This window comes from Carettochelys insculpta, chromosome 2 (assembly GCF_033958435.1).
Source record: "Carettochelys insculpta isolate YL-2023 chromosome 2, ASM3395843v1, whole genome shotgun sequence".
NCBI classification, from domain to species: domain Eukaryota; kingdom Metazoa; phylum Chordata; order Testudines; family Carettochelyidae; genus Carettochelys; species Carettochelys insculpta.
In genome coordinates, this window is record NC_134138.1 from 235,465,388 (window position 1) to 235,482,456 (window position 17,069).

Consider the following 17,069-nt stretch of genomic DNA (forward strand, 5'->3'; position numbering starts at 1 on the left):
GTGTCAGGCGGGCAATGGGGGAAATAGCTCTGGTCAGGGATCATAGCCCTAGGTCAGGGCAGATGGTGAGTAAACTTGGTCCCAAGGGCCCAGGTCCTAGCTCAGAGCCAGGCAACAAACACAGTTTAGGAGAGGCCAGGCCCTAGCTCAGGGCATGGTGGCAAACAACCAGTTACACAGCCCAGTCCCTGGTGCAGCAGGGGGCGGGGAAGGGACAGCAAACACACTTACAGAGAGCCCAGTAACTGTCTCGTGAGTTAGGAGAGGTGCAGGCAGTTCGCCTGAGATGGCAGAGAGGGGGAGACAGTCACCCTGTAGGTGAGTGGCAGGGGGGATGTGGGCCTGCCCATTCCACCACGTCCCAGCCCAGGGCCCTGTGTAGCACAGTGGACTGCTGCAAGGGTCAGCAGGGACTCCAGAGCGCAACATGCTGCCCAAGGACCTTTAACGATCCTCTCTACACCCTGGGCCACTTCTGTTCTCCCTACTCCTTGCATACCTGGAAGTCTGGTCAGGCTTTCAGGGCCTCACAAGGTTCCATGTCTGGCTGGGGTCCAGGGCACCTGATCCAGCCCTCAGCTGCTCACAGGTCTCATTGCCTGAGCTTAGCTCAGGGTACTGAACAAGGCTGAGGTTCAGGCCTGTCCTCGGGGTCAGGCTGGTCTCTAGGGGGGTCCAAGGGGTGCCAAGACTGGCAGGGGTCCAGGCAGTCCAATCCAGGCCTCAGCTTTCGGCAGGTCCTGTGGTTCCAGCTGGTCCTCAGCCTCCCAGGCAGGGAGCCCTAAGCAGACCTCTGGTTCCTCTGGAGACTGGGCTCCATCTGAGGACTCAGGCTGGGCTTTTACAGCCCTGGCCCCGCCTACTAACTTCTGGTCAGCTGATGGAGAGGGTCAGGTTTGGCCCAAAGTGGCTCCCGGAGGGGTTCCTCCCCTTCCGGCTCAATGGGTGGCCACTTCGCCCCACTACACACCTACCCTGTGACCTGTTAGTAATTGCCAGAACTCTAAGTTCAACTCTGACAGAGGTCTCCAGTCTTAAGATCTGGTGGCACTGGTGGTATTCCAGGGGTCCTGACTGATTCCCTGGGTAGGGATTGGGGTAGGGCAGTTGTGACAGGGTAGAATGTAAAAGAAGGGACCTGAGAAAAGCAGGGACCAGGAAGACAGAAGCTTTCTGTCAGGCAAGTCAGCAGTGTCTGTAGTAATTGCCATGCAGAGATTTGATTGTTTGCAGTGCAGCTTCTTCTTTTTTTAAAACAAAAAGCAGTCAAGTAGCACTTTAAAACTAGCAAAATAGTTTATTAGGTGAGCTTTCGTGGGACAGACCCAGGTCTGAAGAAGTGGGTCTGTCCCACGAAAGCTCACCTAATAAACTATTTTGCTAGTCTTTAAAGTGCTACTTGACTGCTTTTTGTTTTGAGAGTGTATAGACTAGCACAGCTTCCTCTCTGTTACTATTCTTTTTTTAGTTTAAGTAGAGCATTCCAGCCACTTGGTGGGGCTGGTTGTCTACTCCAATTAGGAGCTTTTGTGAGCTAGAGCTTTACTGGCCTCCTTCTTTGCTGGTTCAGGTGAGCTGCTGGTGGTGACTGGGTTCTGAGCACTACCTGTTGGTCTGGATTGGAAGCCCACAATTCCTCAAATCCTGCTTCTCAGTAAACTAAACAGAGGAAAAGAACATCATTCATAAGCTGGGCTCCCCTCCTTCGGACTACATCTTCTGTGCTACGTGCTCCTGTTGCCTGACTCTGATGTCCTGGTATCCTGACTCTGCATACCTCATGACATTGGACTCTGTCTGATCTTCTGGAATCCTGACCTGTTTCTGCTTCCTATTCTGACCACTAAATGTCTGATTTGGCATTACTGTCCACATCCAGATCATGACAATGAAATATCTAATGCACAGAGAATCACTGAAACACTATTCTTCTCCTGTAAACCAATTGCCAAAATCATAGTTTCATTATTTTCAGGTACAGTTTGCCCAACAAATGATTGCAGTTCATACACGTGTATTTGTTTGTGCTTTGTCACCGTTGTAACAATCCTGGTGTTTCACAAAAGGCTAACAACAAAGGAGAAATACACGCTACTTCAGTTACAGTGACAGATGTTACAAACATCAAAAAGAAATACCTATTTCTCACTGGAAAACTTTCAGACTGGAGACTTGAACAGCAGACATGCAGCCTGCCATTTCACATAGCTTTTCTTTCCCCCACTCCATATGCTATATAAGTCTAGTTAATTCACTCAACTGTGACTCTATTGTACCAACATATATAGCTAACCTTTGTGCTCAGAAAGTACACTTTTGTGAAAGCATCCTCCTGTCCTCAGTTTCAGTCTAACTTCTTACCACTTATTCCCATCACACAACTCCCTCCTCCCCCAGCAAGAGATGTGGGAGACCTTTGGAATTTATGCCAATGGTTGCGCTGTAGAAGCAACAAGGGAATGTTACAAATATGGCCAGGGCTCTTCTCTTTATCCTGAGAAGTGGAATGTTTTGTCTCCATAACAAGCAGTGCTTCTTTAACCCCTGTGACTTTGTCTGGGCCAGACTCAGATCTTTCCATTTTTGGTGGAAACTAACTTGCTAGCACACCACCAGATTGGCTGTTATTACTGAGTCATTACTTTCGGACAAAAGTTAGATAGCACATTTACTATTGGATGTCTTCCATTGTACTTCCTTTCTTTAATACTTATTTTGGATTAGTTTACTTAAAACAAATAGAAGAAATATATCTGAATGCAAATCTTTCTCCCAGAACTTAGTCTAACATTCTTATCCTTTGAGCCACTTCATAATTTAAAAATCAATCCTTTTTATTTCTTTGTCTCCCAGATGTAGCAGTTCTCAGTCTCATCCCAAAATTACACCTAGTTAAGGTGGATAATGGGGAAAATCCACTCTTGAGAGATTTTCTATAGTTGAAAACATCACAAATTTTATTTATATTATTTCACAGCCCTGCTGGAGTTGAAATGGGAGATCTGTATGATTTGTAAAGGAGGTTTGGTAGCTTCCCAAAAAAACCTCAGTGCTTGGTGTTAATCCCAGAAGGGCGATTTCCAATAAAACATTTTCTAAAAAAAATCTGACAATTCTTTTTTTTTTTCTTTTCTGTAACTACCACACCATCTACATGATACACCATCTTTTTGGGTAATGTTTGGGGTTTGCCCAAAGGTTTGTTCAGATCTGTTGAGCCAGGAAGTGAGTCTGATATAGCAGTGAGGAAAACAGTGCTTGGAAAACTCCAGCAGGTTCCTTCATTACAGACATACAGAAAAGTTCACTCCTATGGTACATCTGCAGGACCTGTGGGAGACTGTCATTCAGGCTTCAAATAGTCAGGTAGATCTTGAAGGTGTAGGAATAAGTCTTCCTGAGTTCCCCATGGCCTCAGTAGGATCACATGATAAATTTGTTTTTTCTTTTTCTCACTGGGGCAATGTATTCCATAATTCACTTTCCCAGTCCTTTGTAAGACCTCATGAGAGCCCTCATAAGCTCTGTCTCCATACTCAGCTGTAGTAGTAGAACCTGACCCCCTTGGTGGGCAAATTCTTTTGCATCATTTATTATAACATAGGATCCAAACTTACTGGGCCCATTCCAGATTCTTTTGTGCAAATCATGACGTGGTGTAGGCATTCACATAACTGTGTAATGTATCACAATATGCTTTGGGAGAAGGAAGGATGATCTTTGCACATTTCTTGAAAAAATTAAGGATTCCATATCATAGCTCAAAGGAGAAAAAAATCACATTGAAATTTGCTGCACTTCTTGGACAGCAAACAACAGGGATGGCAGTAATTGATCCCAGTTTCAGTGATCTCACTAGGTTTCCAAAATGGCTGCTCTTTTTTCCATAGAAACCTGTTACCTGCGATGGGGTGCAGCAGAGCAGTGAGGGCTCTGGTAGGAAGCCATGAAGGCCTAATACATCTCATCACAGTCTGGCAAGATAAAGACTAAATCAGAGGTCCCCCACCTTTGCACAGTTGCTTCATATTTTTAATGGTGTAGTGAGTGCAGCTGTCCAATGGGCCATGCCTCCTTCTCTCCACAGTACAGGCATGGAAGACTCTTTCCCGTTTTCTTTCCCTAGCTTGCAGGAATCATAATTTAGCCCTGGGATGTACTGAGTGTAAGAGCGTAATGTAGAAATCGAATACTTGGCTGATATTCAAAATCTGCTGGAAACCTTGTTAGAAATAAAAATTGAAGCCCCCTTCTAAACACAGTGGGTCTTCAGGATCCCTGGTTCCCAAATTGTTGAAAAGATGAAGAAATGAGCGAGTCTTTGGAGGATAAACTGTTTAATAAGGATTAAAATATATAAACTGATTCACTCAATTGGGTAAATCTACCAGCTCTGCATGTGTCCACTCCATGTCTGTTAACAGTTTTTATCTGTAGAAGATACATGCACGGTATGTAGATGGCAAGAACATAATAGTTTTTGTTTTAAAAATGTCCTCCTGTGCTCCCATCCACCAGATCTCTTTCTTCTTAACCCTGTCCCCGGGTTTCTTCTCCCCACAAATCCTCTCCCACAGATAGTTTTTTCTCTGCTTCCATTTAGTTGTCTCTGCAGATGACTTTTCAACTCCATCTATGCCACCTCTTTTTGCCAGTTTTATTCTCCATTTCCCCACAGCTTCTCTCCCAGCTCCTGTTCCTCCCTTTTGCCCTCCCATTGCCCAGGCATCCTCTCCTCCTTTGCCCCTGCGGCGGGGTCTCCTGCCCTGCCTTGCTCCCAAGGGCTTCTGTGTTGCCCTCAGGGTTCTCCAGTCCAGTCAGACCTCAGCAGCCTAGTCCCAGTGCATGGGCCTCGAAGCCCTGTCAGGCCTTGGTGGCCTAGTCCCTGTTCACAGGCTTCACAGCACAGTCAGGCCTCAGTGGCCTAGACCTAGTACACGGGCCTCACCACTCTGTCAGGCCTCAGCGGCCTAGGTCCTCCCTGTCTTAGCTTGCAGGGAGGTGGGGGACAGGGGAGCTTGGGTCCTCCCACTCCACCGAGCTCCAGCCCAGGGCCCTGTTGGCGGCCAGTGTGTGATCCCAGCCACCAGCTCATCAGGGATCCTCACCACAACACACTGAGCTCAATGGTAACCTTCCCGGCTCCCCCACCCTTTGCTACTGCCTACCCTGTACCTGGTGCGGTCCGCCACCTCAGCTCTGGCTGGGCTTCCTCCAGCTGCTCCTGTGGGCGACTGCTTCTCTGGAGGTGGCTGCCACCACAACTGCTGCTGCTCCTCGGGCGGCGGAGGTGCTCTGGTGGCTGTGGCTCCCAGGTTCCAGGGGGAGTTCCTTCCCCTTTTCTGGCCAGCACCAACTGCCAGGCTTCCCCAGCATTTATACCCAGCCTGTAAGCCAGAGCATGCCCAGCAGGGACTTGGGGGCAGGGCCTTTTCTATCCAATAGTCCTGGCTCTCACCCCCCTACTCAGTGCGGGGCTGGTACACTGCCTCACAGCCCCACATAAGATGCTCTCATTCCCTCCCCTTTCCAGGACTGGGACCAGCATAGGCTGGAAATGTGCTCACTTCCAGGACAGCAGAGGACCGAAGAGCTTTTTCCTGTTGAGACTGGGTGACTCAGGACTGATAGGGCTGATTTGCCTGTCTATATTTTTAACACTTTCACCTCTCCATGGTATCTGAGGGTCTAGTTTTCATCAGCACTGGCAAGCCAGCTGCTGCAGCAGGTCTGATTTGGTGCCTATCAGCTGATCACAAATAACAGCCAGAGGATGCAAGGTGTTGGACTGAAAAATACTGCACAGGATCTTTTCAGGGGAAAAGGCAAAAGGCCACATTTATTGGTAATACACATATAGCAATCAACACTTATCATATGCATATGATATATTACTCTCTCACACAAACACACTCCTGTCTTGTTGGTATCAAAACAAAAAGCAGTCAAGTAGCACTTTAAAGACTAGCAAAATAGTTTATTAGGTGAGCTTTCGTGGGACAGACCCACTTCTTCAGCTGAAGAAGTGGGTCTGTCCCACAAAAGCTCACCTAATAAGCTATTTTACTAGTCTTTAAAGTGCTACTTGACTGCTTTTTGTTTTGATAGTGTATAGACTAGCACAGCTTACTCTCTCTTACTGTCTTGTTGGTGTTATCAATAGTTGCTCCCCCTAATGGCACTGGCCAGGTGAGTTAGACGGGGAGGGGTGAAGCTCGGCTTCTGCCAATCTAGATCGGTGCTCCAGTGATGACAAGAAAAACCCTGGGTCCCTGTGCAAGATGGCTTCCATTTAGTGTCCTTTCTCTCATGTATGTTGGCACCAGTTAGCCAAGTCATGCACATACGTAATCTAGAAGAGCAATCTTATGAATATGCATTTAGCACCTTCTTCTGGGTGGTGCTTCCAAGGCCAGGAACTTGGTGGTGACTCCCAAGGTATCCATATGTCTAATCTTCTTTCAATGGGCCCACTTCACAGGTTCCATTCTTCTTCCCATTGCTCTTGGATCTACCTTCTCCAACCCTTTCAGGTACCTGGAGGTGATTGTCTCCCACGCCTTTACATTCACACCTCACTCACTCAATAGGACAATCAATTAAGCAATCCAAAAATAAAGGGTACAGAGAGGTTTTTCTTCACCTTGCCTACTTCTAGGAACTGTTCTACAAAATAGAACTGGATTTCTATATGTATTAAGATACAACAATACATAAAATGACTTGATACAATATTTAAAAACTCCAATGAGAAAATAGTTAAAACAAAGATATAACTACCAGGGAACAAATGGGTGCCAGAAAGCATTGCTGGGTGAGCAAATGTCCCTGGGGTTTTACTGAAACCCAATTGGAATCTCCTTTTCAGTAAAAGCAGCTGAGACACATCGTTCCAGTTAAAAGGATGAGTTCTAATCCAAATACACAAAGCTGTCTGGATGTTTTCCTATCCCTTTGAAACAGATTTTACTAAAGAGATACAGAGCCATTATTTACCAGCCATTTATGTTGTTGTGGCTTGGGGATGAGAATAAGGAGCCAGACCTTCTAAGAGGAGGCTCATACATGGGACAATGAGGGCTGGTTTGTCGTTGCCCTAGTACCCCCCTGCCCAGACAGAGCACTGCACCAGAGTTCATCTGGTCTGGTGGCATGGCCAGTCAGTCCCTCCTGCCCAAGTCTTGCTGGGGTGTGTGGGTTTATGCTATATTCCTGGCAGGTCAGCTGGTCCTGGTGCCCAAGCAGGTCTGGAAACCACCTCATTTCTTAAGACTCTCCATGGAGTTGCTCGTGTTACCTGCTTGCTCCAGAACACCCCACCTCTACCCATCAGTGGACTCAAGGGGCAATCCAATTTGTTTAAGTATTCCCACACTTTCTTAGTTCCTAAGGCTCTGGAAAAATTACCCCGTTCCTAGGGCTTTGGCAGGGGTGGTGGGTTTTTCTAAGTTTTGGAAGTGCCCAGAATGGGTCCAAGTCACACCCCGCTTCCTGCCAAAAGCTCTGGGAGGGAAGTTAGGTGTGGGAGGGGTCTGGGCTTTGGGAGGGAGTTTGGATCTGGGAGGGTGTTTGAAGTGTGTGCTCTGGGTTAGGGCCGGGGCAACCCTTTCCCTGCCAGTAACAGTGCGCTCTGAGGAGGGAGCTCCCTCTCTTCCCCTACCCCGGCACAATACTCACCCAAACCCCTCTGCCTAGGCTGTTACTGAGGAGGTCCAACCAGGATAAGACCCTCCCACTCAGTTGTCAGCTGGTGAGAGCTGCCATGCGTCTCCTCCCCTCCTCTGCAGTTGGAGCAGCTGCCCCAGTCTGCCCCCAGTGACACTGCCTTGTAGCTGGCTGCAGCTGTGGCTGGTGAGGAGCATGGTACAGAGCTGCAGGGGCAGCTGTCTGCTGTCTGGGGCAGGAGGGAACGCTCAGGAGAAGTGTGTGGGGGTGGCAGGTGGGGCTGGGAGACACGAAGAAGAGCTGTGCGGTGCACCAGGTGAGAGGCAGGAGAGATCCAGCCTCAAACGTTGGTGAAGCTGGGTCCCCAAGCCCAGAATATTCTGGGAGCTTGGGCACCACAGCCCATGCAACTCACTGACCTGGGATCATCATCATCATCATCATCAATAACCGTGGGCTCAGCGCCCGTTGGTGTCTGAAGCCCCTCTCGCTATTTCCTTCCATCTTTCCCTGCCCAGTGCAGAGTGGCTTAGTTTCTGTAGATTAGCTCCGCACCAATCTACTACATCGTCTATCCATTCTCTGTGGGGCCTGCCTCTCCTATTCGAACTGTCCATTATGCTGAATATCAGGGTCTTGCTTTTTCATTCGTTGTTCATTCTGAAAATATGCCCAAATACCTGTAGCTTCTGTTTTATAACCTTCTGCAGCAGGTTCTCTTTCAGCTGTATCTTCCTATATAATTCCTCATTGGTGACCTTCTGCATCCATCCTATTCTCAGAATCTTTCTATAACAACTCCTTTCAAATGCTAATATTCTTTCCAAATCTTTCTTTATCACCCATGTCTCACATCTGCGCAACATGCTGCTGAATACACGTTTTCAAGATGCTCAGCTTCATTCTTAAGCTAATCGGTTTGCTTTTCCAGATCTTATCCATCGCCTCCAAACTTGCTCTTGCTTTTGCTGTTCTAGTTGCTATTTCCTTCTTACAGTCTAGATGATACTTTATGTTGCTCCCCGGATATGTGAACTTCTCTACATTTTCTAGTTCAGTACCATCAACACTGATCTTCCTTCCTATTTCCTTATCTCCAAATACCATTGTTCTTGTTTTATCAATGTTCAGAATCAGTCCGTATCGCTTCCCTTCTTCGTTTAACCCCTGCATCGTTTTTGCTAGCTTCTCCTCATCTTCTTCAATAACTATATCATCCATGAACCTCAAGTTGTTAATCCTTTTCCCACGCACAGATTCCCCTTCTACATCTTTCTTGATCTTGTCCATCACTCTCTTCAGATGTGCAATGAAGATACTTGGTGATATTGGATCTCCTTGTCTTGTACCTCTACTTGTTTGAAACTAACTTCCCAACTCCCTGCATGCTCTCACCACTGCCTCCGCATTGTCATCGATATCCTTCAACAAACGTATCAGTCTGCTATCCACTTTCTGATCTATCCTGTTAAATGCCTTTTGAAAATCGATGAAGCAAGTGTATATGTTCTTGTTCTTTTGTCAAGCTTTCTCTGCTATCAGTCTTAGTGCCAATATCTGCTGTATGGTACTTCTATCTTTTCTGAACCCCGCTTGCTTGTCTGCTATATGTTCTATTTGCGATCTTAATCTCTCAGTCAATATCATCATTAGCTCCTTGCTGATATGACTCATTAGGGCAATCATTCTGTAGTTCTTGCACTCCAATGTACTTCCTTTCTTGGTTATTTTCACCAGCACAGATCTTGTCCATTCCTTAGGTGCCTTCCCTTCTTTCCATGCTATATTACATAGTCAGTGTATTTCCTGAATTATGCTTTCTCCTCTGTATTTGATCATCTCTCCCATGATTTATCATTTCCAGGGCTCTTGTTCTTTAATTGTTTCACTGCTTTTTCTACTTCCTCCTTCAAAATATCAGTCTTGATCTCAATGCTCGGTGGAGATATCTCTTTCAGTTCTTCAATCAGTCTCTCTGAGACACTTGGGTCTAACTGTGCTTTGTATAGGTAGGTGAAATATCTTGTCCATCGCTGCACAATCTTCTCCCTGTTCATGAGCACTTCTTCGTTCTCATCTTTGATCGCCATCTGCTTTGGTTGCCATTTCCTATTAATATTCCTAATTGTTTTATACACCTTCTTGGTCTTGCATTTGCCATAATACCTCTCTATATCTTCATGTTGCTTCTCTAACCATTTCTCATTATCCTCTCTGGCTGCTTTCCTTACCTCATTGCATTTCACCCTATGTTGCTGTTGTGCCATCTCAGAGACATCTCTTCTGATCTTCAATGCTCTCTTCTCTTGAACCAACTTCACTGTCTCCTGGGTAATCCACTTCTTATTGATCATTTCTTCTTCTGGAACAGTCTGCACAATTGCCTGTTCTACAGCGATGGCTGTCTCTGCGACTCTCTTATCTAGGTCTTTCTCTGTGGCGATATTCTTAATCTTCCCTTCGAGCACTGTTCTGTATGCATTCCCTGTTTCTTCCTCACATAGCCTTGCCACGTGTCCTCTTTTCTTAAACTGTCTTACAGTTTCTTTTGAGTTTTATCTTGATGTTTGCAATCACTAGACTGTGGTGTGAGTCTGTATCCTCTCCTTGGAAAGTTTGGCACTGCTGTACTGATGTTATCCATCTTATTATTATTAAAATCATATCAATCATGTTCTTGGACTTCCCATCATTCGATCGTCAACTCCACTTTCTACAGTCCTTTTGTCGGAATCTTGTGTTGCAGATCACCATCTCATGCTCTGTAGCAAACTCTAGTAGTTTCTCACCTCATTCATTTCTTTCTCCATATCCAAACCTTCCCATGACTCTCTCCCAGCCTTCATTATCTGTTCCAACCTTTGCATTCCAATCTCCTGTGATGATCAACACATCTTTCTTCGGCTCTTCTCCACCATCTTTGTCAAGTCTTTATAGAATAGCCCAACCTCTTCCTCCGTACTGTCCGATGTGGGTGCATACACCTGAGTGACTGAGATGTTGCCACCCTAACTCAGTTCCAGGACATAACCTTCTGCAGGTTTGTGGGGCCTTGTACCAGTAAAGGAGCCTTACACAGTAATATTCTTAACCTATATTTATTTACAGTTAAATCAGAAGTCATGTAGCACTTTAAAGACTAACAAAATAATTTATTACGTAATGAGCTTTTGTGGGGTAGACCCACTTCTTCAGATCTTAAGACAGATCTGGAGATATAAGCGTCATATATCTCCAGATCTGACGAAGTGGGTATGCTCCACAAAAGCTCATCACCTAATGTATTATTTTATTAGTCTTTAAAGTGCTACACGACTGCTGGTTTGTTTTGTTCGAATGCAGACTAACACATTTATCTCTCCATTACCATATATGGTTACCAAAACAGAAGACACAGGCTAAGCACACACTGTTTGCCACTCTCAATAAGGCAGACAAATTTCTTGGTGGCCAGTCAGGATCAGGTATTCCAGGGCTCCTCCAGCTCCTTCATGATATGTTTGGCAAGGTGTGGAGCTGTGGGCAGCTCTGGGACTGTGTTCTGGAATTAGGTTCAAAAGAACTTATTTTTGGACCTCAGTTTATATATGTTTATATATGTAAACTTAAATCCTGCTTAACTACACCTTAACCAATTGTAATTAAATAAATGTACTACAACACAAGATTTCTTTTTTTAACCAATCCTAGCGAATTGTGGAACAATTCTTTAACTAATCATATCCCATCAGCTTAGAGTAATTAAATCGTGCAAAACTAGTTATGCAACAGCCAAAACAATCAAAGACCCAGACAGACCATACAGGTTAACAATAGAGAAGGAGGGCCCTAAGAGGTGAAACAGTGAAGAAATGTAGAGTTCACAGTCACAGCTGTTGGCACGTGAATCCTTGCCAGACAGGATGCCATCAAAGTTTTCTGTAAACATCTTAAAATTTGTGTCTTTATCTGGTGATGGTGGGTACATTGTTGTTGGAAAGTGAAGGGAATGAGAGGTGTGGCTTTCTGCTTCTTAGCTTATGATTGCTGCTTACTGTAGTGTAGAAAAAGGCTTCAGACTTTACAGTTGAGGTACCCAGGCCTGCTGACTCCCTTGAATTCCAGCTCAGGGCCTTTAAAGCCAGACAGGATCAGGACTCGATGACTCTGGCTGGACTTTGAGTTCCTTCAGGTCTCTCTTGGCTTCCCTCATCCCATCTCAGGGTGCTGTCTCTGACTAGCTTCTCAGCAGTTTGCTAGCAGAAGTTCCTTTCTCCAGCCTCCTTATTCCTCTGACAGCCGCCCAGTCACTCTACTTCCCAGCTGCCAGCCAGGTACTTGCATTAATCCCCTTATTATCAAGCTATCACAGGTTCTACGCACCCCAGGACAGATAGATTTTCAAAGTCCCTGTGCCCTAGGGAGCACAAAGTCACTCCTTTCTTTTTCCCTAGGGAAACACGGTGGCCCAAAGGGGAAGGGAAGGCCAAGAAGAAGGCTGGCCCGTGATCCCACATCTGTCTGCCCAGGCACTGGCTACCACAGCTGGCTGGATACACAAAGGGGAGTAAGCAGCACCCACAAAGGAGTGTTGTGGAAGCTTGCAGTCTCTGCTCTGCCTGGGAAGCCTGGTAAAGTATGACTCTTACATCATCAACCCAACAGTAATAAAAATATTACAAAAGCTAGAGGTCTGCTTTTTTTCTCTCACTTTCGTTCTGTACTCGTGTAACTCTACTGGACTCTAGACTCATTGGCCCCACACTTGCCATCGGGACAGGTGTTCAGGGTGTTTCCCAGGCAATAACTTCTGGGGGTAGGGGGACATGTTGCTGCTTGGAAAACATGGAAAACATTTATCACCCTGGTTGGCCCTGCATCAATGTCACCTTTTATGCAAGATGATATAAATCCAAAGTGGGTTTAAACTCTACCACTCCATTCTAATGTTTTACATCCATTCAGTGTAAATAACTATACAGGGCAACTGTGAACGGGGCTTGTTAACGTCAATGAAGTTATTACTGATTTATTCCAGAATTAGCCCCTACGTTAGGGTGGGCAAAATAAGGGCCACAGGTGAGAGATCTGCCCTCCCAACCCACCAGAACTGGATAGACACCATCCCACAGCACAGCAGGAGCCTCAGGCAGGCTCCCTGCCTGCCATACCCTTGCACACCACTCAAAGCGGCCAGCTGCGGGGTCCATGTGCGTGTCTGCTAGGGGTGCGGCAGTTTCTCCAAGTGCTGCCTGTATTGCAAGAACGGCCTAGGCAGCTCCCACTGGCTGGTTTCTGGCCAGTGGGAACTGCAAGAGTGTGCTGAGGGTTGGGGCAGCGCACAAAGCTACACACTGAGGTGCTTGTGAGGATGCGGAAAGCAGGAAGCCTGCAAGAGAGTCCTGATGGGCTACTGGCTGAGATCCACCTAAAGTAAGTGCCTCTCAGTCAGAGCCTGCACCTGGCATCCCACCTTCTCCCTCCCCTCAACTCCGTGCCCCAGATTTTAACCCAACCCCAATCCCAACTCCTGCACCTATATGTCCTCCCAGACCCAGCACTCCATCCTACATAACCCACTCCTGCCCTAGGTGAGAACCCATACCTCTGTGCTGCCCTACAGCACCCCTGCTCCAGGTCACAGCTTCCTCCCAGACTTTGCACCCCCTTCTACGTTTCTCCCCTAGAGCACAATCCTCTCCTGCACCCATATCCTATCCCAGACCCTGCACCCTATCCTGCACTCCAATTCCCTGCCCCAGGTCATAACCCCCTCCTTCACCCAAACCCCACACCTACTCCTGCACCCCAAGCCTCTACCCTGGGCTCCCTTCTGTGCCCAACTTCCATCCCAGATCCAGCACCTCCTCCATTAATATCATGGAAGAATGTGGTCCTTGCCCACAGTTCCTGGAGGAAAAAAATTAAGTCCAGGCTTTACTTTCAGCATTGACTTCAGTGACACTAAAGCACAAGTTTAAAGTTAATCATGTGCTCAAATGCGTTCCTCAGTAGGGGGTGTAATTTTGAATTAAGGTCTAAGAGAAAATAATTGAATATAATGAAGCTGCAGATAGGCCAGAGAAGAGGATTGTTAATGCTTTCAGGCTCAGAGATGACTAATGGTTAAATATCATTCTGCTACAATGAGATATGAAAGCTTCTTACAGAAGTGTTAAATCAAATCAGGTCAATTTAATGTCATTATAGTTAATGAAAGTACCTTTGGGCTCTGCTCTTTGCTGAAGACAAGAAGTGGCCCAGTCAAGTTATTCTGGAAATGAAATACATTCCTCCTCATGCACTTGAAGGTCAGGAGAGGCTGCTATGATCATCTATTTTGACTTCCTGCACATTGCAGACCAAAGAACCTCAACCACCCACTCTGCCAATAGACCTTAACCTTTGTCTGAGTTACTGAAGTCCTCAGATCATGATTGAAATACCCCAAATTACAGTGTATTCCCCAGTTACACTAGTTTAAACCTGTAAGTGACCCATACCTCAATCTGCAAAGGAAGTTAAAACCTCATCCCCCACAATGTCTCTGCCAATGTGACCCAACGAAGTATTACATCGCAATTCTGGGTATGGGGGCAAGACTCATTCGTCAGACACCCGGGAAAGAATTCTCTGTAGTAAGTCAGCCCTTCCCATCTGGTGTCCAATCACTGGACTTTTATTGCTAGCTATCACAGACCATCATCATCATCATCATCATCATCATCAATAACCATGAGCTCAGCGCCCGTTGGTGTCTGATGCTGCTCTCACTATTTCCTTCCAAATCACAGAGCAGCTACATGCTATTGTAGGGTGTCTCATCTTATCATCCTCTCCATAAAGTTAGCAATATGGAGACGAGGAGGGGTAGAGGGGACAATCGTCTCAAGGCCTGGTGACTCAAAAAGGCCTGGGGCTCCTGGTCACTGCTGCTGCTACCAAAGCAATAACAGGGGCCCAAGACCCCAGCTTGTTACATTACTACTAAAGTGCTACACTCTGGGAAGCTTTGAGGGATGCCTGGTGAGAGGCATGGGGAGTATGGGACAGCATGACGAAGGATGAGCTGAGGGCTGGCAGCCCCAGCCCCACCTCTTCTGCCCAAGACCCACCCCTCACCTTGCCCAGGGCCTGGCAATTCTGTCAGCCCCCCTGTAGCTTAGTCTTGAAGTCAATTGGCTTTTTTTGCCCCCAGTGCTCTCCTTGGAAGGCTGTTTCAGACCAGTTCTCCTGCTAGGGATGTTATATTTCCTGCTGAACTATATGGCTGTGTCTCAACTGCGGGGAACTGTCAGCAAAAGATACGCAAATTGCACAATGCATTTGCATATCTTCTACCGACAGTCCTGTCAGGAGAGGCTTTTCTGACATTTGGCCCATTCACCTGGGACCATATGTCAGAAAAACCCCCTCTGTCAAAACATCCCTTCTTCCTTGCGGAACGACGTGTACAGGGATGTCAACAGAATGCTCCTGACTGGCAGATCTCTTTCGACAGATCTACAGTCTGGATGCCCGCTCTGTCGACAAAACTTCTGTCGACAGAAGTTTTGTTGACAGAAGCCTGCAGTCTAGACGTAGCCTAAAATATAGGTCTCCAATCAACAATGAGCCTCTAAGTGTTGCACTCGCTGGGAAAAATCTTGAAATTGCCCAAGAACAGTAACTCAACAGAATTAGAACTGAACAATGAGATTATCTGAACCAGAGCCACAGAAGTACCTATGAAAAAGTTCTTGCACAAATTCTGCTTTGTTGGTAATACTGTCAATGAACTGGGATGAAAACCCTCGGAATTAAAAATCACCACTTAAACAGGGTTTCCAACTTGTTCTAAACCCAGCAGTTTAGCAAAAAGGCCACCCAACAATTTTTAATGTTGTTTTTCATGCTACACCCCTATTGCTGCTGATGGGGAAAAAAAGTCATATGTTGGTTGCTTGCAGATCTAAAAGGCAATTCTAAGATACTGATTGAATTAGAGCACTTGACCTGAAATACAGGTTTATGATCTACAAGTGCTGCAAAGATTGGTTTTCAGAACAAGAATATCAGGGAATCCTATCTCCAAACTTTAACAGTAATACGTATAATTACTTTATGATGAGTTAGCAATGACACTTTAATATGATGCACCCCAAGTTCTTTGTGAAGATGCATGGGAGACAGCAGATGTCAGCTCTTATGCTATAGAAAGGAGTCAAAGCCAGAACCTTTTATCTTGAAGCCTCTTGTAGTTCAGTACTATGGAGCCAGAATCTGAAACAGCCATAGACTTAGTTTTGAACCCTCAAAATGTAATTGATTAGATATTACAGAAACAAAATGACTTTTGTTTACCCCACAAAGAAAAGGAACTAAACTGAAACTTTTATGAAACCCCTCCTGACCCTTGGTGTTTTAATTAAATTGGAATCTGGATTTGAATTATGTGTGGTTTTACAGAACAAAAATTAATTCAATGAGGTTTCATTAAAATCATTCCTCGTCTTTTGGGACATCTTTAATTCCTAACTTACTGCAATACATAATGTCGAGGCATGTATAATAAGACAGATAAATCAGATATATTAATAGCTTGACACATTATAACCAACAAACCAAACAACTTTACTTCCACCATAGACATGGACTAAGGACGTCAGACACTCTTATGCCATGACCATTTCAACATCTCTTACTAGCCTTCTATAACATACACAAGTGATTTGTCAGGAAGGAAAGGTCATTATTTACGTATAAGACAATATCTTCCCCCATCATCATCAAAGCCCAAAGATGGCTAGACTATCCTACTCAGCCATTGGGATGTACCAGTGATTGGGTATAATGGGCCTTAGAGAACTCCATAACCAACTGGGCTCAATCCCTATCCCGAAAGATAATGATGTGGGAATGATCCTTCCCCTTCCCAGCCATAAATCTCCAATTCCAGATGCAAAACTACATCCAACACGTGACCATCTTCATTCAATAAGCAAGCAGTCACTTGGGATTTTTCCATGTTTGTCAAGGTAGCCATGATATCTTGGACTAATGCTATCACCTACAGTATTCTAAAATCACATTAGGTAAGCAGTTTGGTGAGTCCAATATCAGGCTGGCTACAGTCTTAGGCTTGGTCTACACTGAAAAGAGTTGCTAGCATAGCAATAGTGGTGATCACACCCTTTGCAGACGCAGCTATGCCAGCAAAAGCCACAGTGCAAAGGTAGCAGTACAGTCCAAAATTATTTTGCTGGTATAGTTTATTCCATTCAGGGCACTGACATAAGCTATAGTAGTATGCCACCTCTTTTGCTGGCATAATTTAGCTCCCCACTGGAGATACCAGCAACCACTTTTAATCATAGAAAAGGCTTCAGTTGACAGTTCAAAGAGCAAAGCAGAGGCCAGCCTCTGCAGTATGCTGGGAAACACTT

At 45.7% G+C, this 17,069-nt stretch overlaps 1 long non-coding RNA gene across 1 annotated transcript in view; it reads left to right on the top strand.

Moving 5' to 3' along the window:
• Window positions 1-17,069, top strand: part of LOC142008893 (uncharacterized) — a 141,170-nt gene that overhangs the window by 107,643 nt on the left and 16,458 nt on the right. The window contains exon 2 of the long non-coding RNA XR_012644260.1: window positions 12,099-12,275. This is a non-coding gene — a long non-coding RNA (uncharacterized LOC142008893). The remainder of the gene's footprint in view (window positions 1-12,098; window positions 12,276-17,069) is intronic.